This window comes from Anser brachyrhynchus (assembly GCF_964034855.1).
Source record: "Anser brachyrhynchus genome assembly, chromosome: 15".
Taxonomy (NCBI): Eukaryota; Metazoa; Chordata; class Aves; order Anseriformes; family Anatidae; genus Anser; species Anser brachyrhynchus.
The window spans coordinates 11,043,367-11,060,531 of NC_137733.1; the positions used below are offsets into that span (position 1 = coordinate 11,043,367).

General features: G+C 39.7%; 1 long non-coding RNA gene across 5 annotated transcripts in view; it reads left to right on the forward strand.

Annotated features, from left to right (window-relative positions):
* LOC308178274 overlaps positions 1-17,165 on the forward strand; it is a 290,108-nt gene that overhangs the window by 65,335 nt on the left and 207,608 nt on the right. For 3 of the 5 annotated variants that reach the window (XR_013939658.1, XR_013939659.1, XR_013939660.1), the window contains exons 2-5: positions 9,728-9,815; positions 10,721-10,801; positions 13,048-13,248; positions 16,738-16,930. This is a non-coding gene — a long non-coding RNA (uncharacterized lncRNA). Of the gene's footprint in view, positions 1-2,839; positions 7,030-7,052; positions 9,696-9,727; positions 9,816-10,720; positions 10,802-13,047; positions 13,249-16,737; positions 16,931-17,165 lie in introns of those variants that run through there. The other 2 variants (XR_013939661.1, XR_013939662.1) reach the window with 2 other exon arrangements.

Sequence of the window (17,165 nt, forward strand, 5' to 3'; positions counted from 1 at the left end):
GACCGGTAACTGATTTCCCAAGAGTTATGAATGTACCTGTGTAGTGTTAGTAGTTTTCCATCTTGAGGTACCATCAGCTAACATTGGAGAAGGTGAGATTTGTCAGGACTGATTGTAGTATCAGCAATCAAAGTCATTTACAGGTCCCATTCATGAGAAATCAGCATTTCCATAATCTTAAATTTAGATGTGTGGTGGCTGAATGTATCCTTGTGAATTTTATGTCAACATATATGTGGCCCTATAGCATTTTTGTGACTGATGGGAAGGAGGCTTTCCTTCAAAATCTGTTTACGTGCAGTGGCTATGGGGACAGTATAGATGTCCTCCTCAGATGTCCGTTGAGGTGCTTATGGTAAGCACAATATCATTCCAGTCTTATGCCCATCATCTGACCTTGGGAACACCATGCTTCCAGAGCTCTTCATCTAATGGTACCTTCGGAATGAAGAGAAAGAAAATATAAAATTGAAGGCTTAAGTGGGTGGAAGGATTCTTCTTCTCCAATTCATTACTTTAGCTTGGAAGGGGATAGCATATTTCCCAGCATATTGAGAAATGGATGCCTTGCCTGCCAAGTTTGGGGAATGACAGAGGTGAGCAAAATGGCTTGGAGATTGTTGACGATGTGATTTTGGTCATCCCGAGGCTACTCAGTAATCAGCACCTTAACCTGGAAGTCAATATATTACGTTGAAGCTAAATTTGAAGTAGTCTGTCAGAGAAGGTAATGGGGCCCCTTTCTAGCTAAGGGGTTATAGTACTTATCCAGGCCTAGGGTATTAATTTGTCTTTTTTTTTTTTTCTGTCAGGGTTGAATTTATGTCTCTCCTCTCCTGGGAGCATGGGCTATCTCCTGATCTGGAGAATCATTTCTGTGCTTTGCCTGGGTGATGTTTCTCTATTCTTTATCGTGCTGGGTCATCTGCAACAAGAGGAACAGTTAGTTTCTTCCCAGAGTACCCTAAGCATAATGCTCACTACTTAGCAAATCTACTACGAAGAGTCTGAGTTTTCGTTGGGAGCTCTTTCTTATTCAGTGTAGTTCAGATATGTCCAGGCACTGGTAGAGTACCAGCTACCAAGCCTGTTTCCTTGCTGATGTAATTAACTTCTGTGTATGTGCAAGAAGAGAGTGCAGAAAGTAAATTGACTGTAAATATACTTCTGCGTTTGATTTAAGTAATCATACACTGTGGAATCCCATTAAATGGGTGTCCTGGTTCCAGTTAGGACAGAGTTAATTTTCCCTCCTAGTAGCTGGTAGGGTGCTATGTTTTGGATTAGGATGAGAAGAGCGCTGATAACACGCTGATGTTTTAATTGTTGCAGAGCAGTGTTTACACCAGGCCAAGGACTTTTCGGCTTCTCGCTCTGTCCTGCCAGCGAGCAGGCTGGGGGTGCAGCAGGAGCTGGGAGGGGACAGACCCAGGACAGCTGACCCAAACTGGCCAAAGGGGTATTCCATACCATCTGGCGTCATGCTAAACAATATATAGGGGTGGCTGGCCGGCGTGGGGGGCCGGCTGCTCGGGGATAGGCTGGGCATCGGTCAGCGGGTGGTGAGCAATTGCATTGTGCATCACTTGTTTTCTTACACATTATTATTATTAATACTATTATCATTATCACTATTATTATTATTATTGTTATTATTATATTCCTGTCTTAATAAACCGTCTTTATCTCAACTCACAGGCTTCACTTTCCCATTTCTCTCCCCCATCCCAGAGAGGGAGGGGGGAGGGTGAGCGAACGGCTGTGTGGTGTTTAGCTGCCAGCCGGGTTAAACCACAACAATGGGGTTTGTTGAATTAATCCTGCCTCTTTCCACCTTTTCATTCCTTTCCACGGCATTGGGCTATGTTGCTGTGTTAGACTGTGTTAGGTCCTTTACTGCTGGTCTTTCTTCTCTTTCCTTCCCATCCTATCTCTAATCTTTTTTTGTTTCCCATGCCACTTTCATTCCATAAAAGCCTGACCCTGAGCATCAGATATAAGGAACCCTGAGCAAGTCTGGATCAAGAGTGGACTTCTGTGTCTAAAATCTCATATGTACACAGATGCTTCTGCATGCTCGTGTCTTTTATGTGTGATGGGCTTGTTGGAAAAACATGGATTTTCAGTTTCTTAACACTCATCTGCCCTGGGCTATGAAAGCTTTGGGATATAAAAGCCATATATAAAATGCAGTTATAGCCTCTTACAGAAGAAATGGATTCTATACCTTTGAACTCAGGATTGGTGAGTAACAACCTAATTACTGACACAAGTTCCTGCTCTTACAGCTTCCTGTTTTCTTAGTATCTGCTGAATGAATCTATAGCTTTGCTGGCCTACCTTAGCCTAAGGCACCGTCTCACTTGAATGAGTGGCAGATGCTGGCATACTCTCTCGGCCAATTTTCCCTGTCAAAGCTTGAAGCACTTTACAACTCCAAAACATCTTCATTTTCAGCTGAGGGGCTTCTGCGCAGTTCTGAAGGAAACCTCTGCAAATCTCCGGAGGATGGTTCTGCCCAGAAGGACCTGCCTGAATGCTTTTGTGCAAAGCTAGGAAGCTGATAGCCTAATGAACATTGAACTGCCCCTCAGCCTTTGCAGCTGGCATTGGCCTCTTTGCAGATGCCATCTTATCTGTTAGTATGCAAGGGAATTCTTCTCCCAGACTTTTTGCTGTTTTTAACAGGAACTAGCTAACTTGCAAGTTGAAGATGTTTAGAAAACTGAAGGAAAGCATAAGGAAATGGAAGAAGAGCACCCACAGGAACAATGATGAACTATGATGAGCTCCTTCAAATCTAGGTGGTGTTTTTGTTGTTGTTTGTTGTTTGTGGTTTTTTTTTCCTCCTCCAGTGGTTCCTTGTGGTGATTGACAGAAGTTCACCTTTCCTGAACGACAAGTAGAACATGGCTTAAGAAGGATTTGTTTTAGTGAAGTAGCACTCTCTTTCATATCCCATTTCTTCCTTCGTCTGATATAGGATCTGAAATCTCTTTAATATGACAAGAAGAAAAAGGAAAGGAAGGAGTTAATATAGATATGTATATATATATATATATTTTTTTTTTTTCTGTCAAAATCCAAGATCAAAATTAGCAATACAGAAGGTTTCTATTTTGCTATAAGCAAGTGATTGGGATATCAATCATGTTCTCTTCCTTCCTGCTTTGGGAAAATCAAAAGAGGAGTCTCTGGTTTTGAATCTTGCCCAAGACTGTTAATGACTAACAAAAAAGAGAAACAGGGAAGAAGAAGAAAAGAAAATGTTACAAAGTTTTAAGCTGATTTCTACTGAATCTTTTTTCTGGTGCTTTTATCAGTTTCCTAAAATTGATAATTTGGTATCATCTTGACTTAGTAATGCCTTAAGCCATTGAGACTCACTGCTTTATTTCAATGGCTGTTGGGTTCCATGGATTTCTGTGCATAGTGCTTCTGAGGTGCTTTAGGATTTTCCAGGATGAAAGGATCAATATTATACACATAAATGATATTTATTGGCTTTGTTTTCCAGACAGACTTTTCAACCACAATGTAAGCTGATGATTCGGTGAGGTGTTCAGCTCCATGTGCGTTAATCCCAGTCGATAATTTTTGTGGCCTGTAGGGTGTTTGTAGAGCCATTTTGTTTCCCTGTATTTGTGCTTTGTTCCACTCATCCCTCGCAGCCCTTCTTGAATACAAAAGTGTAGAAGATATACATACAACATCTCTTCGTCTGCTGACATAGTTAGAAACACTGAACAACTATCTGATACTCTAAAGATCCAATTTAGATTCCACAAGGGAAGTCTGGGACCCCGAGCTGTCAGATGGTCTCTGAAAAAAGATCTGATTATCGCTGGTTTCACATGGGCTCTTTGTGGCTTGCACAGTGAACCCTGTTACTGAAATACTTCCCTTAGCTATGTCTAAGTGCTGTGGATGGACTGTTTCTAAGTGCATTTCCTTTGATCAGAGCTGAAGTGCCAAATAACTTCCTATTGTTTGGTAGTGTGGTTTGAAGGTGTTGATCCTGAAAGGCTCTATGAACACCATTTTGCTAAATGAAATTTTTACAATGCAGTTTTGAAATGCTTTGTGTTTTCTGAGGCTACAAAGAGGCGATGTTTGCCTGAACTTTGTGCTGAGGCTGTCTCCCAGAAAGTTGCAGCAACTTAATGACAGCAATTAAATGCGAATCTTCAGTTTTACAATGTATTTCCATTGATTTCCATTGATCATTTTAACAGCATGAGAGCAATGTCAGTATCAGTTCTTTGAATCAAAAGAAGGAGGTCAAAAATTTACGAAAGGGAGATGGGGTGTTTTTCATTAGTGGTGGTGCTGTGTAATTATGAATTTGTCGTATTCTTCATGAAGGTATACTGGAAATATGAACATAAATGTATTTGTTTGGTCATACACTTGATGCTTGTGTAGCCAGATGTTCTGTACTCACTGGTTAGTTCAAAATAGTCAAAATCAAATTTAGAGAGTCTGAAGCTCTCAAAAAGTACCATGTCCTGAATTTCCTAGACTTGGGCAAAATTTTCAAAAAGTTACTTAGAAACTGATGTTCCTATGGATGGCTGTGTCCATGCTGTGCCCTAGAGAGTGCTCAAGAGCACTCTGTACTCCTGAGACCCAGCATTGAGCATCCTTGTACCTCAGGCAGGTTGCAGCTCATTCTCACCCTGTTGCTGACTATGATATTAGGGCACTGGTGACAGCCTCTGAGACTCAGGTTCCTGTGAATGCATAGTCATATAGTGAGTTTTTAAACTATCCCACATATTTGTAGGTTAACAGCATTTACCTTGTTGTTTTGTATGAGCTTTTGTGAGGATGGAGTGGTTCTGTTTTCTCTGAAATACATAGTAATTCTACGTAACTTATTTACATATTTTAAAGTGTTTGCAATCAGTAGATGCTGTAGTGGTTCTATTCTGACAACAGCTCCATTTATCAGATCTTATTGTTTTTTAAATGTTTTTAAAAAGCTATACAGTAAGGAGGCATGAATAATGAGATGGTTCATTTTTATGGAATCCTGTTTTTTCCTTCTACACATATCTCTTAGTATGTTTGTGTGCATATTTTGTTTCTTTGTTAAGCTTCAATGGACACGTTAACAAATATTGTGTCTCTTGTGTGGAAAATTGCCCCTACAAACAGGGGTCATTAATGTGTTCAAAAATGTTGGAAGAGAAGTGTAATCCCCCAAATACTGCCTTTGCGTGTATTGGACCAAATTCTTAATCGGACTAGCATCGATCCCTTCAACATACGCAGCTTTTCACTAGCTGAAAGGTGGATGTCCTACTTACCATGGCAAATATAAACTTTAACTAACATCTGCTTGGAAAAGAGCATGTGAAAAAGTTACCAGAGGAGGGAAGAGATCCATTAAAAACAGAGACGTTAAATCATTATCAATCAGCTCTAACCAAGAGTCCTGGTCAGTGTGAAATTGAAGGTATTTTATCTTTGAGAAGGTGACAGTAGGTCAAGGGAAGAGTTAACCTTGTAGTCTGTTCTGTACATCAGCTGGACAATGATCAATGCTGCAAGAGTGACTTAAGAAGCATTTCTAAACTGGCTTTGAGAGATTATTTTTATGTTCCTTCTTGTCTAGTTGTATTCTGTCCAGGATCACAAATGCTTGGTAGTTCCCAAATAGACCACTGGAACTCTTGGATCCTCTCCAAGAGGCAAAAAGTACCAGATCCCCAACTGGGGTAAATCACTACAGCTTCGCTGTAACAGGAGTCTCAGTCCTGTTTGTTGAAGTACTTTGGAGCTGGTATTGTAACAAGGTAAGGAATTACGCGAGTCAGCAGTGATGAGCACTTACAGTTTCTACTGGAGAATAGTGTATGTGCATACGCTGTGGTTCCCTGCTGTCAAAGTCTGAATTTCCTAAGGCTCCATTCTAATTCAACTTTATCTGCCATCAAGAGATTACATTTGAAAGTAGTCAGCAGCTCCGATACCTGCCTGTAATATATAATGCTGGAAATTACAGAGAGAGACACCAGCAAAATTGAGTAGTATCTTGTTTTCCTTGTACTGCACAGCTCCAAAGCAGCGATAGTCAGCAAGCAGCAGTGAATTAAGCTGTAAAGGTAAGATAGGGGATCATGTGCTAGCTAGGTGTCTGGTCATTGAATGTTCTTTGTAGGTAATTCTCCCTTCTCTCGGTGTAGACTTTAATCAGCCTTATGTGTTGGTCAGGGCTAAGTAGTTTGGGATGAAGCTGGATGAATGATGTCTTCCCTCTCTCACACAGGTGCTACACTCTTCTTGGTTTTCGGTGTTACTGTTATGGTGTTTTCTTCTTGATCGCCAACTGCTTATCACATAATAAGTTTCTATTATATACGTTAATGCACTGCTATTATTTAACCACTGGTAACTTCATAAGCATCTCAGTGATGTCTCCTTCACTTGAAAAGGCACAGGAGTTAGTGTTTGTGCAAATAAAAAGCGAAGAGAAAGGATATAAAGAGGCTGGAGTAGCCTGCATTCTCTCTTAATAACGGTAATGAAAGAAAGAAAAGGCAAGTCTTTCCTACATGATACAAAGGTATTCAGCCTACACAAGTGGTGAATTAAGTAGTTTTGTTGAACAGACTTGTAGTTTGCTACAGTAGCAGTTGTACCAGAAGTGTCTTTAACACAGAGCTGGTAGGGCATCCCTTGTTGGAAGCACTGTACGGTTTAGGAACTGAAGAAAACAGGTTAATAACAAAGGCTAAGTGTGAGCATCGGGTTTTATCATGGTCCTTCGAGAAAAGTTGTCCTGTTTTGTGTAGCAGAAAGCAGCTACTGAGAACTCTGACAAATGGGCCTCTGATGGCTTTTGTAAAAATTAGTTTGCAAACAAAACCATTTGTCCACTTGATCAAGCAGTGTTCCGGCAGAGAGACACCTGGGTGTGCTGTGGCTAGAAGGGAGCACGAGGATATTCCCTTCAGTTCTTATGGGTGGCTGCAAGGACCAAATCAGCCTGCCATCAGGCATAGAAGTACAGAAGAATTACTGGTACCCTACTGATATTCCAATATTTTGTGTACCTTTATTCAAGAAGAAGTAAGCGTACTGCCTGAACATCCACAGCAGGGGAAAATGCTGAGCTGCACTTTCTGCTATCTGTCACAATATTTGGGTTGTAGCTTGATAGCTTTTCTATTGTACTGGAAATTTCCCTCTTTACTAGGAGAGAAAAAATTGCAAAAGCAACTTGTTAGGGATATACTCTGCTTATCTTCTATACTAACAGCATTAGTCTTTCAGATGTAAGCTCTACAAGGTCTCTCATTTTGAGGTGTACGTTTAGGATTGGGGCAGAGACAGTTTTCTGACAGCTCTGTGAAATTAATACTTCTTTATGACAGAGTGTTTTACTGCTTCTGTATGTAATAGTTTCTTTCATTGCCACTTACGTCCTTCGCAGGGAAGGAAATTCGGCTCTATATGACAGTACACTGTGAGTGTCACTGGCTTTCATATTGTCTATTAAAACAGATAATTGTGAGGAGCAGATCAGACCTCAAGGAGGGCTTCTGAACTGAACCCATATCAAAGGGGGAAGACAGAGCTGTCAAAACTTTGACTTTCTAATTCCTAAAGAGCCGTTAATTCGCTTGGCTGCATGATCTACTGGGAGCAGAAATGAAACTCCACTCGCACGACCTCTGGTGTCAATCATTACAGGAGGCATCTGCATTTATATTGTCAGTGCACAAACTTTCTTTACTTCCTGAAGCATGAAATCACTTTTCAGATGAAGTAAGAAATATAATCCCCCATTCTTGAGAGAACTAGCAGTTCTGTCTAAGGCTTCGGTTACACAGAACTGTTAAACACTATATTCTGACGTCAGCATCAACCAGACTCTTGGAAACTGCTTGCTTTGCAAGTGGAAGTTTCACTACTGTATTTGAAGAGATCTCTTAATACTGTCTATGATTTTAGAGCTTTTAATTCTCCATCTGTAAGCCAATGGGAGGTTTATCACTGACACTGCCAGCAGAATTTGGCCCACGGTGTCCTGCATTAAATTCTCTTTGAGGGCAGTGCTCGTGTGACACAGGAAAGAAATGAGGCAGTACATATTTTAATGGAACTTTAATAAATTGGAAGAGAGGGGTTTGTTGGTAAACTGCAGTAGCAGGATGCCTGCTAATGCAATTTATATAGAGGCCTTTAGTCACTGAATTTGTACTGTTTTGTTGGGCTGTTTTAGGATGTTTTGTGCTAGATCTTTATGATCTGTGCTGATGTTCCTTTTGTTGGTGGATCCACACAGACATTTCTGTGGAAACTCCTTGAACTCATTCCCAAAGAAGTTTGAGAAATAAGACAAACACATTTAATTGCAATGTTTGGACCAGGAATAATCAATTGCTTACTAGGGCAATGTCTCCTTTCTTGCTTCCAGGTGAGCCTTCCTTTATACCCGTAGTCATAAAGTGTGCTTCAAACTGTGTTAATCTCTAAAACCAGTCTTTCTTTTTTTTTTTTAAAGTGAACAGGAGATACATTTGCTTCACTTTCTAGCATATATATTTTTTTTTGTTCTTGCAAACTCTGATGAGTTTTGGTGTTCTTCTTTTACATGGGTCATGTTGTAGGGAGGCATAGCATCACACAAGGTAAAACAGCACTGAGGGATCCATGGAAATGGAGACACCAAATTTGCTCCAGTGGATGCATTTGATGCTTTAGCTTCAGTAAAAGGGATGATGGCAAAAAATGTAGGCATATTTGCACAGTGAAGCAAATTTAGAGCTCTCCTCTCAGGAAGACAGGTATGCCAGAGGACAGTATAGGGCCTGGTAAGCTGGCTGAGCTCTCGCCAGTCACAGACCTCTCTTGAGTCCATTCAGTATAGGTGCCATCCATATTGCTGATAGAAGCATTCAGTGAATATGAAGAAATAGATAAACTTTCAAAATGGAACTGGCAGTCTCAGGAACTGGAAATTTCTGTCGGAGTCCACTGTTAAGCCTGCTGTGCTTGCTGTTAAAATGTTATGGTAAAAGAAATTGGAGTTAAAAACGGTACCTTCTTTACTCAACGGATTTGCTATTTACTGGGAGTTGGGTAGGATTGCTTTAATGCCCAGACCATACTCTTCCTGATCTTCTTAGCCCTTTGCAGCCATTATAGTTCAGAATAATCTAGTTCCTTCCTTCCTTGCTCATCTATCGCCAGATTTACTAGCAGACACCCATTGGCTTTTTCTGCAATGTGCAATTGTAAAGATTCAGAGAGTGGGTTCATTTGCTAGACAGATGATTCACTAAAAACATGTCAAATTGATCCTCATCTCTGTTCCATGAAGATCACATTTCCGTGATGGCAGCAGCATAGCATAGTGCATAAAGCAAATAGCCAAACTGCTTAAGGACAAAATATACCAAAGCAGGATGCTTCTTTCTCTCCATCTTAGTTGTCTAAGGTACCTGTGTCTAAGTCAAAGGACACTGTGAGCATTTCTGCATAATTGTCTGCGGGAGAGAGCCCTGCGTGGATGGCAGCCTGGTATGAAATGCTTTGGAGGATGCTGGAAGGGAATACCCTAGGAGTTTCCAACTGCAGCATCCCAGTAGATTGCGTGGATTGTCTCTGCACCCTCATAAACCCTTCACATGACAAGGCTGGCACTTTAACAGGGGCAAAAAATCCAGAAGAGATTTTTGGAGGTAAGGAGTCTGTTTTTCTTATTTTCTTCTAGGTCACAATACACAGAAACTGGAGACAGCCAGGAGCCAAGAGGGTGGCAGGATTTGAGGAGCAGGTTGTTTTGTCCATGTCAGCAGACTGTAAGTTTATTTAAGGAAAACACAAATTGACCTGAAGATTAAATCTGTCTGATTTATATGGACTGACATGAGCCTGGCAGCATTATGCCATGAAGATCTTTGTGAGTCCAAAAACTCATAGAGGCTTGAATTTCTTTGTCTGTCCCTAGAAGCATGCTGGAGCCTGGAAAGGACATAGGTATAATGAGAGGTTGAAGCCCTAAAGAAAATTTGTTCTTTATTCCTCAAACCAGAAACTACAGCCCTAGGCTAGGCTTGTAAGGGGGCTCTATTTTTATTTTTATTTTTTTGCATGATCTAGTTTTCTTCATCTGTTGCTCAATAGGATGTGAATATAAGTGAGCATAATACTTTGTTTGCAGGTGTAGCATGGAAAAAAAATGAGCCAAAAATAATCTAGATTGTGTGATGATGTTTTGTTTTCCTACGTCTATGGTACCTTTCCATGCCAGTTTTTTAACGTGAGTTTTCACCATGTTGCACTGCAGTTACTCTGTTCAAAAACTAGTTTCACACCAGGTATAACATGTCCTGCATCTCACACGATGCCTGTTTTGGTGTCACATGAGATGCTCTTGCCATATTTCTATATTGTTAGTGCTACTGCTGTTGTCTTCTTGGCATAATGAGGATGTTAGCACACTACCTAACTGTCCTTAGCTATCTCTGCGTGTGTCTTAGCCTGATATATGTCAAGTCTAGTGTGGCTACATGTTCTGCATCTCCTTACAAAAGACTTACTGTTCCTAGTCACATAGTTCTGGTTATAAGCTTATTAGCACATTAAATAACCTGCTTAAAACGTCACCTGAAGCAATGCAGAATATCACCAATATCAACTGTGAATTTAGCCCAGATGCTCTGAAGTTGTATCTGATATGCCTCATGTTTAATATGTTCCACAGAAAAACTGAACAAAACATCAAAGTAACCATTTCCCGTGAGCCTTCCCATCCTGAAGAACCAAGGCAGGGGAAAGCAGCCAAGTAAGTTCACGCCTCAAAGTCGTAACTCACTTTTCATTGAGTGATGAGTCCGTCATCTCTCGCTGCTCACAATTTTAAGAAGCAGGAATCCTTCAACCAGACCCCGGGAGTGCAAGCCAGTGACCCTGTTAATCTCTTCTGTGCTTCAGTGTCATCTGTTCCTTTTTTTTTTTTTTTTTTCTCCAAAAAAACATCTGTATATCCTGGCCAGCAGGAAATCAAAACAACAAAAAGTAACTTGTCTTCTCAGTAAGTAGGGCACCTTTCATCATGTGAAACAAAGTAGCTTTTTTATTTATTTATTTTTAATCAGTCTGAGTTAGGAACTTGACGAGGCCATGAAGAACCTTTATGTGCAGAAACCTCTGCGAGCAGCCCTTCTTACTGCACTGTGTTTACCTCCCCTGCCTGTGAGAAGAGTTGCTCTGTGCGCCATGTCCTGTTCCAGCAGAGATGCTTGGTATATCAGAAAGGAGGAATCAAAATGCACCTTCTGGCTTAGAAAAACCTATAAATACGTAAACTAACATGACTGTAGCATACAATTGCATGCCTCGTCTGTGCACACATTGGGAAACACGGGTCTGGCCCTTGGCAATTCACCTAGTGAGACATCTAAGTTTGTTGGGGGAGACAGGGAGTAGAACAGCTGGCTACTGCTGAGATCTCTTGGTAGGAGAGGTGGAAATCTCTGTAGGCTATTTTTAAGCATGGCTTTGATCCATCCCAGACCTGTTTCCACTGCATCCATCTGCACTATAGTGCTATCATTGCTATGTCCAGAGGGGGAAAGGAAGGTGTCTCTGGGTCTGCACCGTGTTGCTAGCCTGATTGTTCATGTAAATTTTTATGTTGATGGGTGCTTATACTGAAAGCTCTAAATGCAACACAAAAGACATGCATTGTGCAGGATTATGTGGTTCCTGAAAGTATATTCCTGACCAGAAGTTAAACATAAATTTTCAACATCCTTAGTAAAAACAAAAGCTTTAAAAGAAATAAAGGATACATTTCCCCCTCCGTTATAAATGAAAATGCAAAAAAATTGAAGGTTTTTTTTTTTTTTAATGCTTCAGTACCTTTCTCTCCAGCTGTCATTTACGTAAGTGTCAAAAAGTTCCATGGCTTTTGCTGGAACCTGCAGTGGTGCTCTTTGTCAGACTTTTTACCTGATTTTCTGTGTTTGTTTTCGTAATGCTGGGTAGAACGTTCTTGATATCAGCAAGAAAGCCAGAATTTGGAAAGGACCAAAGACGCAAACTTGATAGTACTCATTGGTCCAGACTTGTTCTAGATATTGGAAGTGAATGAGGGAAATCAAAGATCCTGTAGTCATTCTCCTGTAGCCACAGAAGCTTAAAGATCTTTTTACGAAGATCACAGTTCTGAATGTTAAAGTATATAGGAAAAAATGCCTGGAGAGAGGGAGAATGCTTAGTTGTAGCTTTTTTAATTAGCAGCCGATATTGTGTGTTTATAATAAAGTCTTACTGACAAAGCTACAAACATTTCTTAAGCTCCAGATGGCTGCTTTTCTTTATGACTTGCTGTAGGGTACAGACTTTGATTTTATATATTTTGATAATCTATCATGATTATTCAACTAATACTCATCGTTCTCCCTGTACTGCAGCAATACCCTTTGAGAAGCTGCAGCATATGGCTTGGTAGGGGAAATTTCAAGGTTAAGAAAATCTTCTTTAGCTGATGTCTCTCATTTCTTTGTTTCCTTTCCCTTAAGGCTAGGACCTGTAACTTTAACGTCCCTTTAAATATTTCCTAGTGACAAGATTCTCATTGTAGGCAGTCTTTCAAAGGATGAGGAATGGTCTTGAAATAATCCCTCATCTTCAGAAGTCTCTTCTAAAGATCACCCACTGTGTTGGATCAAGTTCTAAAACAAAGCAACAACAAAAATAAAAACACATGGGAGAGTTTGGTGGAAAGAAAGTATGAAGTGCGAAGTGCAATCGTTTTCTGTAGGTGACAGAGGAGATAAGGGCAGAGAATCCAAAGCCTTTGTGCTGTTGAGAGAGACTGCCCCAGCAGGATGCACTGGCAGGATGCATTATGGTGTCACTGCAATATCTGCAGAGTGAGGATATTGTTATTAAACAGGGACCCATTAGGAAGGAGGGAAGAAGAAGCATTGTAGAAAAGAGGATATCTGAAAAGTTATCCATGGTTTGAAAGAAAGGATTCCTCTGGCTACCTGTCCACCTCAATTCTCTCTTTTTCTTTTCTAGATGTACCATGGCGCAAATAAGAATCCAGTAAATTCCTTTCATGTTAACTATGTGTTGCTTCAGTGTTTTCTTGGAGGAAGGCAAATGTATGAATCGTCACCCCAGAAAGTCTCCACAACACCCTCTGTCTTCCCAGAAAATAATCAAGATGAATTGCGCTGAAGTGTTACTGAATCTGAGAAAATATTTAGATTCAGGAAGGTATTGCACTGATAGCTCTTAATGTGATCTTCAGATTTATGTCCTTTCTTAAAATGGTGTCTCACGCTGCATCAACGTGAGGCTTGCAGGCTTCACGCAAGCATCTCTGGAGGTGTGCAGCGAGGTATTTGCTGGAGTGCTCCGACAGCTTCAGCAGGCTTCTCTTTCCTTCTCTCTTTCATGAAAGAAATAGAATTTTGTGAAGTGTTCAGAAATGATCATTGCAAAAGTTTCCACAGCCCAAAATAGTATTTTATTTTTTTCTAAAAAAAAAAAAAAAAAAAAAGAGAAAGCACTCAGAGTGAATCAGCAATTAGTCCAAATTCTGAACCAGAACTAGGAACAGTTAACCTATATCCCTGGCTGCTGGACTAGGATTAGTCGAGTAGTCTGAATCAGTTGATATTTTATGAAGTCAGTTCATGACAAAAGAGCCTCTCTCTTTTTCTGAGCATCTGTGCAGAATGGCAGAGACCTATAAGCATCTGGTCTAAATCAAAGGGAAGCAAGACAAAGATTTGAACGTGGGATCGTCTCCAATGAGCGTGTCTGTCTATTAGCTACATGTAGGATGCCTCTGTTTATGAAGGGCCAAATTCTTTGTTATTTACCAAACTCTTAAAAAAGATCTATAACAGAACAAAAACAGAAATTGAAACTAAAAATTTTAAATGAGAAGGACTTTTCTGTATTGGCCTGTATAACTTCTGAGATGTCATAGTCATTTTAGATATCAAAGATGGGTAGTTACATTTACAGTAATTCAGAGGCTCAGCTGTGTTCTGAGTTGCACAGGATTTTCTTCAAGTTACATTTAATTAATTAACACTTTAATAGCAAAATTAATTTTAGAGATATCTCTTCAGAGTTTTCTGTAGTACCTTGCTGTATTTATCTGGATCCATAGTATAACTATGAAATAATGTCTACTAAATCTAGTTTGTTAAAAATATTACTTGCTTCAGCTCTGTTTCTGTGCCCTAAACTAAGAAGCAGTTTTTCTAAGTGTTTTGAAATATAAGCAAATTCCTTTCCAATGCATTTTTTTCTTGCTTCAGTGTGTTATGATGCTAAAACTGTACCCTGATTAAAAGTACAGATCTCATTCTTAAAAAAAAAAAAAAAAAAAAAAAAAAGGAAAAATCAGTGTCATGTGAACAGAGATTCAGGAGAGTGCATGCAATCTAAATTTTTCATTTGTTTGTTTTTTAAAACATGAAGTTGAGCCAACAAGGAATATGTAAAATATTTCTTAAATTCTGTAGTGCTGTTTAGTCAGGCAGTTTGTCAAAGCAATCAAAAAATAATGACTGCGATTAGCTGATGAAGTGGGCCATATAAATATTTATATGAGCTATATAAATATTTAGGCATTAGTTCTGTATTCATATGGTAGGAGAAACTTATTGAACCTCTGCACTAGAATGTAAATAAAAGGGAAAGTAAGGGATTGTACAAGGATATTGTTTTCTTAAGGAAAAGTATCCCTCTTTTTCAGATTTTACCGGTTTTCTAGAAAAATGCAAATCCCACTCCCTCCCAATTTAAAATACAGTATAAAGAAAAATTAGACAACTGTTTAAGAAAAACATTGCACTAAACTAGACTCAAGCTGTCTTGACAACAAGAAAGTAACAGAGCTTATTTCCTAGGGACAGATGCGTTCTTTGGTGTATGGGGCGTCACCAAGTTTTTCTGCACTGCTCAGCTACCCCTTAATTGAGTGAACCTTTGCCAGCTGTCTGCAAACAGCAGTTTGATTGTAGATGACATGAATGACACTGCTAATGTCACTGATGTGACTACAAGTTGGCCCAAAGAAACCTCCAAGGTTAAACATTTGGACTCAAACTGGGAAGTAAGAATGCAGCCCAAGGAATGCAAAGCCCATAGATTGACAGTAAAAATAACCCAGAAAATGTAATGTGCGTAGTCTGGTGCTAGTAGGTAACACCTGACATCTTCTGTCTGCAGTGTGCTTGGTTCTAAACTGAAGGTCAAAGTCAGAAGAAATCTAGATAAAATGTACGTTTTCTGGGCCAAGTTGTTAGCTTTGACTTTCTCCAGTCATTTTAATGACCTTTGGTTTGCATCAGGGATGCTGACTTACCCATCAAACTGTATAAGCTATGAGTAGGCTGCTTTTTTGGCAGTCAGACTTCAAATATGTAACCACCGTGAAAAAACATGTGGAACGCAGGGAAAAGTGATCAAGAATGACAAACCAAGTAAGGCTGAATGGTGTAGGCACCGTGTAATAACTAAAATGATCTGTACTGCTCACAGGTGGGCCAACATGAACTGTAAGACACTGTGAATGTTCAGCACCTGGGAGGCAACTAGCTTTAAGTCATCTGTAGTCTCTGGCTAGCTTTGCCCTCACAGGATTTGACGTTGCAATGGTATCTACAGAGGAAATGAAAAACACTCTGCAATGCATTATTTTGGCTGTGGGAAAAAGAGAGCCATTTTGCTCAAGCTGAACAAGCACTGCTTGGTTCCTGAGTATTTGTTGCTGGACCCCAAAGTAGTGCAAACTATCAGAAAGCTGAACACAAATATATGGATTATGACCAAAATTCTCTTTTTCATGTTGACCTTGCTGGTATTACTCTGCATTTACATTCCAGTGGGTGAAAGACGAAACTGCATGTGTGATTCATAGACAGCCTACTCTGAGTGGGGGCTTCTCCCACATGGCTCGTTCAGGGACATCTGCGTGGTTCTGACTTCAGGAAAGAACTTGTAAACAGAGTGCAAATGAACATGCAGTTGACTCGATTGATCTATGTGTACAGTTTAATGCTGAGGTTTTTCACTTAGTATTCACTTCACAAATGAAAGATATAAAATGCTTAAATTAAATGAAGCAGAAATCAAAAAAATACATATATTGATTCCATCCTTTCCCTCCATCCTTTCTAATAAAAGTTTCAGGCTCTTTTACATAGTGGCTGTGCTGTGTATTGGCATTTACGCTAATGAAGAGCCCAGGATGTTTCCTAAATGTTCCACTACAAGTACTTTGTTAATAGCTTCCATTTATCCAGCAAAAGAAAAGCTCGTGCAATCTCCAACCCGTTGTGCAATAAACCAAGGGCATAGAAGGGGCATGAAACTGGAGTTTCTCCCTAACTGTGCCATCCTTTATTCCAGCACACTCAAATACTTCGTACAGGGAGATGAAACCTGGAACTGTAGGTCAAAATAAGCTTTCCCAAAGACCTGTATTTGTTCCACTCCGGTGCTGGAAATAGACAAAAATAAAATCTGTTTGTGGCCCTGGATTTTTTTTATCTACGTGATTAGTGGCAAGTTTGTGCAGGAATATATTACCATGGTCTAATACAAAATGATGATACTGCTTGGTGCTTGTACTTCTTGCTGGGTGAGAGAACAGCTTATTAGCATAAATAAGCATTCTATTTTTTAGCCTGCTTTTTTATAGCATGAGATGAAAATGATAAAACATGAACTTTGTTTCATCAGGTTTATTTCAAGGAAGATGATGCTCCTGATCTTCCTGCTCTTCATATGCCAGGTAAGATTTCAGGACAGCAGTCTTTGATGAGATCCTGAAAATATCACACAAGGAAGTGATGCGAGAGTATGCTGATTTCTTCTTGACGTAACACTGAGGAGTATCATCACATCTGTTGGAGAATGGAAACTAGTGAGAAAGGTAAGATAGCTTCTTTAGAATTAGTTCTTTTGCACTTCCAAAACATGAAAAACAAAATTAGGTCTTACAAAAAAAAACAACATAAGTTTCACTTGGATAAGTTCCATGGCTATAAAGAACTAATAGAACAAGTAAGTGAAATACACTTAGCTTACAAAAATTTTTGGCCAGCAACTGTACACTTAATCTCACTAAATCATGTAGAGCTGATATTATACTTAATGTAAAGGTGGGA